This window comes from Acomys minous (genome assembly GCF_964271855.1).
Source record: "Acomys minous genome assembly, chromosome: 7".
Classification (NCBI taxonomy): Eukaryota; Metazoa; Chordata; class Mammalia; order Rodentia; family Muridae; genus Acomys; species Acomys minous.
In genome coordinates this window covers 37,010,568-37,017,111 of record NC_140488.1, presented here as the reverse complement: position 1 = coordinate 37,017,111, position 6,544 = coordinate 37,010,568, and positions in this window count along the sequence as shown.

Genomic DNA, 6,544 nt, shown 5'->3' with positions numbered 1-6,544 from the left:
GAGGTCAAACAAACTTGGTTATTAGGATTGTAGCACATGTTTTTACTTTCTGTAATACTCAGATATCTCTAAAGGAGTAGAACTGTTAAAATAAGTGTGTGTGTGTGTGTGTATGTGTGTGTGTGTGTGTGTGTGTGTGTGTGTGTGTGTGTGTGTTAGGATTTATATAGATTCACTTATAGGATACTGTCTTAAAACAGAAAGGCCAGGAAGCTGGTAGGAGTTAAGTCCATGAGGTTAGATGTCTCTCTTGGCGAAGGCCTGGAGGATACCTGGAGAGCTGCTGATCATCATTCTATAGTGAGATCCCAAAGAAATTGTTCTAATCTCAGTGAAGAAATGCTATGTCACAAGATAGATGAACTTGCCATTGAGAGTGGAGGCAAGCAGGCAAAACACAGTGTCCTTCCATGTCCTTTTTTTCTGGGCTATCCCTATCTGTATTTAGGATGGGTATTCCTTCTTCAAACAATTTGATTTTTAAAAACCCTCCAAGGAGTCTCTTGCTGCTTAAGTTGTAGTTGATTCTATATGTAGTCAGGTTGATGAACAAGATTAACCATCACTTCTGCTGAGCCATTTTTTTCTGGACTGAATAAGACAAGACTCATTGTGTGTGTGTGTGTGTGTGTGTGTGTGTGTGTGTGTGTGTGTGTGTGTGTGTGTGCACGAGCGGCCCCGTGAGTGTATGCAAGTGTGCCATGGTGCAGATGTGAAGATCAGAGGACAGTTAGCAGAGTAGGTTCTCTGTTCCCACCATGTAGGTGCTAGGGGCTGAACTTCAGTTGGTGACCCTGTTGACTAACACCTTTACCCACTGAGGCATTTTGCTTTTTTTTTAAATTAGGGGTCGCTGTTGCCCATGACCTTCAGTGGCCATACTAAACAAGATTCACTCTGCTTGTCCATTTTCTCTTCATAGACCTGTGTCTTGGGTGACCCATTCCTTAAGGCCCTGTCTCCTTTGCATTTCCAACTAAGTGAAAGCCTCATTTTCTTTCCAGCTCTTAGATCCCCTCACCTGGACAGATGTCCTTTGACAAATCTATTTTTTTCTTACTAATAACTTTCTTTAGGACAAAATGACAACAGAAAATGAAGGCTACCACCAGTATAAATGAGTAGGGTCTGTTCATAGTATTGCTGAAAGCATTTATTAAATTATTTTATTGGTGTTATTTTCATTGGTAATTTTTTTTTCCTAACGCAACCCAAACTCATGTGAAAACCAATGAAAGGACTCCTTGCCTAATGTGGACTACTACTGCAATTTTTAGTGACATGGCACTGGGGCACCTTAGGATCAACTAACTTATTTTCCTCTGGACCACATCCTATATTTTTGGAATAAGGCTTGAGGTTTTAAAATTCTAATGTCCAAAGAAAGGTCTCTTTGGAGTTCCTGAACTGGGAAGCCCTCCATCAGGGCTGTCTCCAGGCACCCTGTGTGTACAATTCGGTCAAGGTCCAGGTACCCCTCTGAGCTGTGAAGGAATTTGCAGCTTCTATTAGACTTACTGTGTAGGTACATTTGTTCTCACTCTGCAAATCTGCATTGATTCCTTGCTTAGGATGAGAGCAGCAACTCTTCCACAGCTGAGTCCGTGCAGATGAAGGTTGTAATTGAGAGGGCAGAATGACTTTCATAGCCATTTTTAAGAAGTATTTTCTTAAGCTTTGTGTAGTCCTCAAGCCTGTAATATCAGCCCTTGAGAGGCCTGTAACTCACTATGTAGCTGAGACTGGCTGCAAACTTTATGGTAATTCTCCTGCCTCAGCCTCATTGCTGTCTTAAAACAAGCTAAAACAAAGATGTCTTTTCTCATTTGGATGTGAAGCGAGTGGCTCCTGATCACTGGACCACACAATCCCCATGTTGTGATGGAGACTAGTGCATGAGCAGACTCATTGGAAAGGATCTTCCTGGAAGAAAGGCAGTCATGGGCAGCACTGCTTAGGAGCTGCCTTGTAGGAGTCTGAAAGACCAATCCTGACAAATGGTGCCCACTTGTCCTACAGACCCAGCAGAGTCTCAAAAGAGAATGAGAGTTGCCACTGATCCCCCAACAGCTCTACAAATGGTTTGTCCTGTGGGGAAGCATACACTTCGGCTTTCTAAACAGGAAAGGCCAGAGCAATAAGACATTTTTCTTGGGGGACTAATTAAAATGTCACTTGCGGAAAAGTGTAAATGAAAAATAGCCCAATTGCCCTCCCTCCCATCTTTTTATAGTTAGAGGGAAAATCATATTTTAATGAAGACTAGTGTCATGCAATTAATTAAAACACACACCTGGCATGAATTCACATTCAGAGATTTCTTTGTTGATGATCACAGATTCCACAATTTAAAAATTTTAAAGCTGAGCCCAAAGCTAAACTGACTTTGATTTCTGTAATTCCATGACTTTCCCAGAACCACCTTACTCATGATCAGTCACAGCATTGGCTTAACTTTCGGCCTCTGGCCAGGAACTGCAGTGAGGATTTTTGGTTTCTTTCAGAATACGAAAATGTTATGTGCATGTGTTTTTTGTTTTAATCCTAGGTATGGGATATGGGGCTGCTTCAGATTGACCATAGCTGCTAACTATGATTGGTTTCATGCTCTGGCAGGGGGCTTGATTTTGCCCCTGAAGATAGTTTATGTTTGGAATTCTGGGGACTATTCAGATAGATAATACCAGAGCTCCAAAAGGCTGTGTGATTGCTGTTTGCTCCTGCTGCTACTGGCTGCTGCTGTTGGCGGGTTGCTGGTGTGAATTATCCTGACTATGAAGATCAGACTTTCCATGAGGACCTCAATACCCCTAATCAGCAGGAAGTAATCTAACTATATCGACACCCCCTTTCCCCTCTATCCTTCTTTCTCTCCTACCTAATGTTGAGGTGTTGAAAGGAATTGTGATGGAGAAGGGTGATAGGATAAAGAACCCAATAAAGTACTCAAAAGTCTGGTTACAAAGAACTAATCTCTATAGATAGCCGTTTGGGATATGTTACATAAACGGTATATAAAAATGGCATGTGATGTATGCCATTTTGTGTCTGCCTTCTTCAGCATCCTTTCAAGATTTGGTCATGTTGTACCATGTAGCCACAGTTGGTTTTTTGTTGTAGCATAGGATTTCATTTTGCATACAACTTAAAACACATTCTTGATTATCATTCATCACTTGATGAATGTTTGGCTTGTTTCTATTATGTTTCCTCTGTTATGATGCTTCTTGAACATGCCTGTGCAAGTTCATATAGGGATATTTGACTTAATTTCTCCTGAATTTCCAACTAAGCATGGATTGGCTGAGCCACGTAATGATTCTATGATTATCATTTCAAAATACTGCCAAATAAAAGGAAGAATAATTGGAATTAATTGTTTTAGTGTTGACTAACAGTAGTAATAGCATATAGTTGCAGGTAACTTTTCTACCTCTTCTTTCAGACTAATGTTAATTAAGATTGATGACTATTAGGATTAAGTAGTGACTTGAATTAACTTGGGTAGTGATCCAGAACAGAAGACTTATTTGAGTATTGCTGTTTTTAGTTTTCATTACTCTAACACAGCTTCGACCCTTGCCCTAGTTATAGTGCCATATCTGTTACTTCCCTGTATCATCCACCTCCTCATTCCATCACAAGCAGAATAAATTCTTTTAAATGATACCAACAAATCACTTAATCATCTGGTGCATAGGTTTAGTGGGCCATACAGAATCCATATTATAAAATACAAAGAGATTACCTATATTATTTTCCCTTTACTCCCCTCCCCTATGACTGTGATTGAGGGGGACCTCCTCCCCTTGTATATGCTCCTAGAGTATCAACTCTCTTCTTGGTAGGCTGCTATCATTCCTCTGAGTGCCACCAGGCCTCCCCATCCAGGGAACATGGTCAAATATGGGGCACTCGAGTTCATGTGAAAGTCATACCCCACTCTCCACTCAACTGTGAAGAATGCCTTTCAAAAATTGTTTTTCCACATAATCTTCTTCTCAGCTGCCTCTCCTCTATTTTATGAGGGGGCATACAGTGTCCATTGCATCTCTCAGAACTTGAAAGGTTCTCATGTACAACTGGCTTGAAGTAACGTTGTCTAGTTACCTTATTTATGTCATGCATTTCCATGGGGTTTCATGTAATGCATTTATCTTGTCTTCATGACTTTTGACTGCACCCACGTTACCCTGTTGCTCAGCTTCACCACAGTCCTCTGTCATAATTAAACTAGGCAAAATAGCAACACAGATGCATGATTACCATATTAATGAGCTTCACATTGGATGCTCTGACAATGTTCTCATTACTCATGATACATCACAAACTGATTCTCCAGAGACATCCAAAAAGCAGCAAATCTAATTGTGGCAAAATAGTGGTGACAACTTGGAGGTGGTTGTATGTGGAAAAAAAATACTTAGGCAGTACTTAACTAGAGACAAATGTTAAGATATGAACCTAACCAAGATGCAGTGTGAGAGTTAGAAAATGACCTGAGGTAATTGAGAAATACTCAACAAATTAATTGAGCAACGCTCCTCAAAGTGTCAATATGAGGGCAAAGACAGTCACAGACTGGGGAAGACCAAAGAGTTGCAACAACTATTACAATATAGGACCTGGGTTGAATTCTAGAACAGAAAATGAAGATTAGTGTAAGAAACCTAGCAACGTTCCAGTAAAGCCTGCATTTCATTGGACTGAGCCACTGCAGTGGCCTTGCTTTGTTCATTTGGCCAAAGATATGTAAGTTAACATTAAGGAAAGCAAACTATAGTGTAGTAAAGGTATCCCTGGATTATTTGTGCAATTTAAAAAATCATTATTGAACAACTTAAAGTGATTTAAAATATCCAAACATAACTTAATGAACAACATAAAAAGAGGAAGCTGATGATATTGAAGCTAAGTTCAGCATTTGTCTTGCTACTAGCCTGAAAGCTATGGATTAAGTCTGAAAAGTCTCCCACAGACTCATGTCTTCAATGCTTGGCTACCAGTTTGTGATACTATTTTGAAGGCTTCAGGACATTTAGGAGGTGGCACCTGGCTTGTAAAAGTAGGTTACTTGAAAGCTGTGGTCATGCCTTTTTCTTCCCTGTGGTCTCCACTTCCTGTGTGAGCAAGGAGAAAAAAAATCACCTCCAAGTGTTTGCCCACCATAGGAAGATTTACTCAGCTTTGCCATCCCTGACATGATGGATGGTAACCCTCTGAAATGGTGAGCCAAAATAGAATTTTCCTCCTTAAGTCATTGTGGTTAGGTCTTTTGTCATAAGGACAAGAAAAGTCACAAATACACTGATCCGTGTTTCTTCTTTGACCACGTCTGTTTTTACAGGAGTTTGAACATATGGTTAGTGAGAACCCCTCCCCCCAGCATGCTGAGGGATGATTCTAGAGAGATGAATCTGGTCATGACACTGAGTTCCATCTACTACCCTAACTTCTTTAGAAAAGATCAGATTACATTTAATTTAGGCCCTTTACAGCTTAGAGCTGTTAAGCATTATTTCCACCATAAATTTACATATTAAGGATAGAATCACCCATGTTGGAGCCATCTCTGGAGGAAACAGTTTACTGATTATGCCTCTTTCAATAGCCATTTACCACCTGTAACTGCATCCAGAGTGTTGCTATTCCAACACTGACAAGGGAAATTTGATAAGGTCATATCACACTTCTAAAATTTTAATTTTTATTACATACTTATCTCTCTCCCTCCTTCTCCCTCCCTTCCTCCATCCCTCCCTCTCACCCCCCTCTCTGTATTTGTGCCTGTTTGTAGTATGTGTCCATCAGTGCTGTGCCCACATTGGATCCTCCAGTATGGAGCTAGGGTTACAGGAACTTCTGAAATGTCTGATATAGGTGTGGGAATCAAATTTGGGTCCTCTGCAAGAGGAGTGTGTACTTTTAAGCACCAAACCATCTCTCCAGTCTCATATCTAACTTTTTTTTAAGGATGTTACCTAACACTTCCAGGGTAGTCTAAGTTTTAATAACTGGTTTGTACATGAAATCACAAAGAAGGGTGCCATAGTTTTAGCCATCTTGACACATAGACATACCTGAGAAGAAGGAATTGCAACTGAGGAATCATCTTCATCAGACTGTGCTGTAAGAATGCCTGTTGGGGCATTTTCTTAAATGCTAATTGATGAAGGATCCAGTCCATTGTGAGCAGTGCCATCCCTGGGCGGACAGGCCTGGCTGTATGAGTCAGCCAAGAAACCAGAGGAAGCAACCCAGTAAGCAAGATTCTGCCATGGTTTCAGCTTTAAACTCCTGCCTTGTGTTCTTTCTTTGGTTTCCTTCTGTGATGAACTAGGAGCAGTAAGACAAAATAAAGCCTTTCCTCCCCAAGTTGATTTTCATTAGTGTTTAATCATAGCAGCAGAAAGCAAATTAAAACTGAGGGAAATGTGCTCCATGTTTTTGTTTTGTTTTGGTGTGTGTGTGTGTGTGTGTGTGTGTGTGTGTGTGTGTGTGTGTAATGTAGCAACTATAAAAAGGAGAATCAGATAAGAGTGGT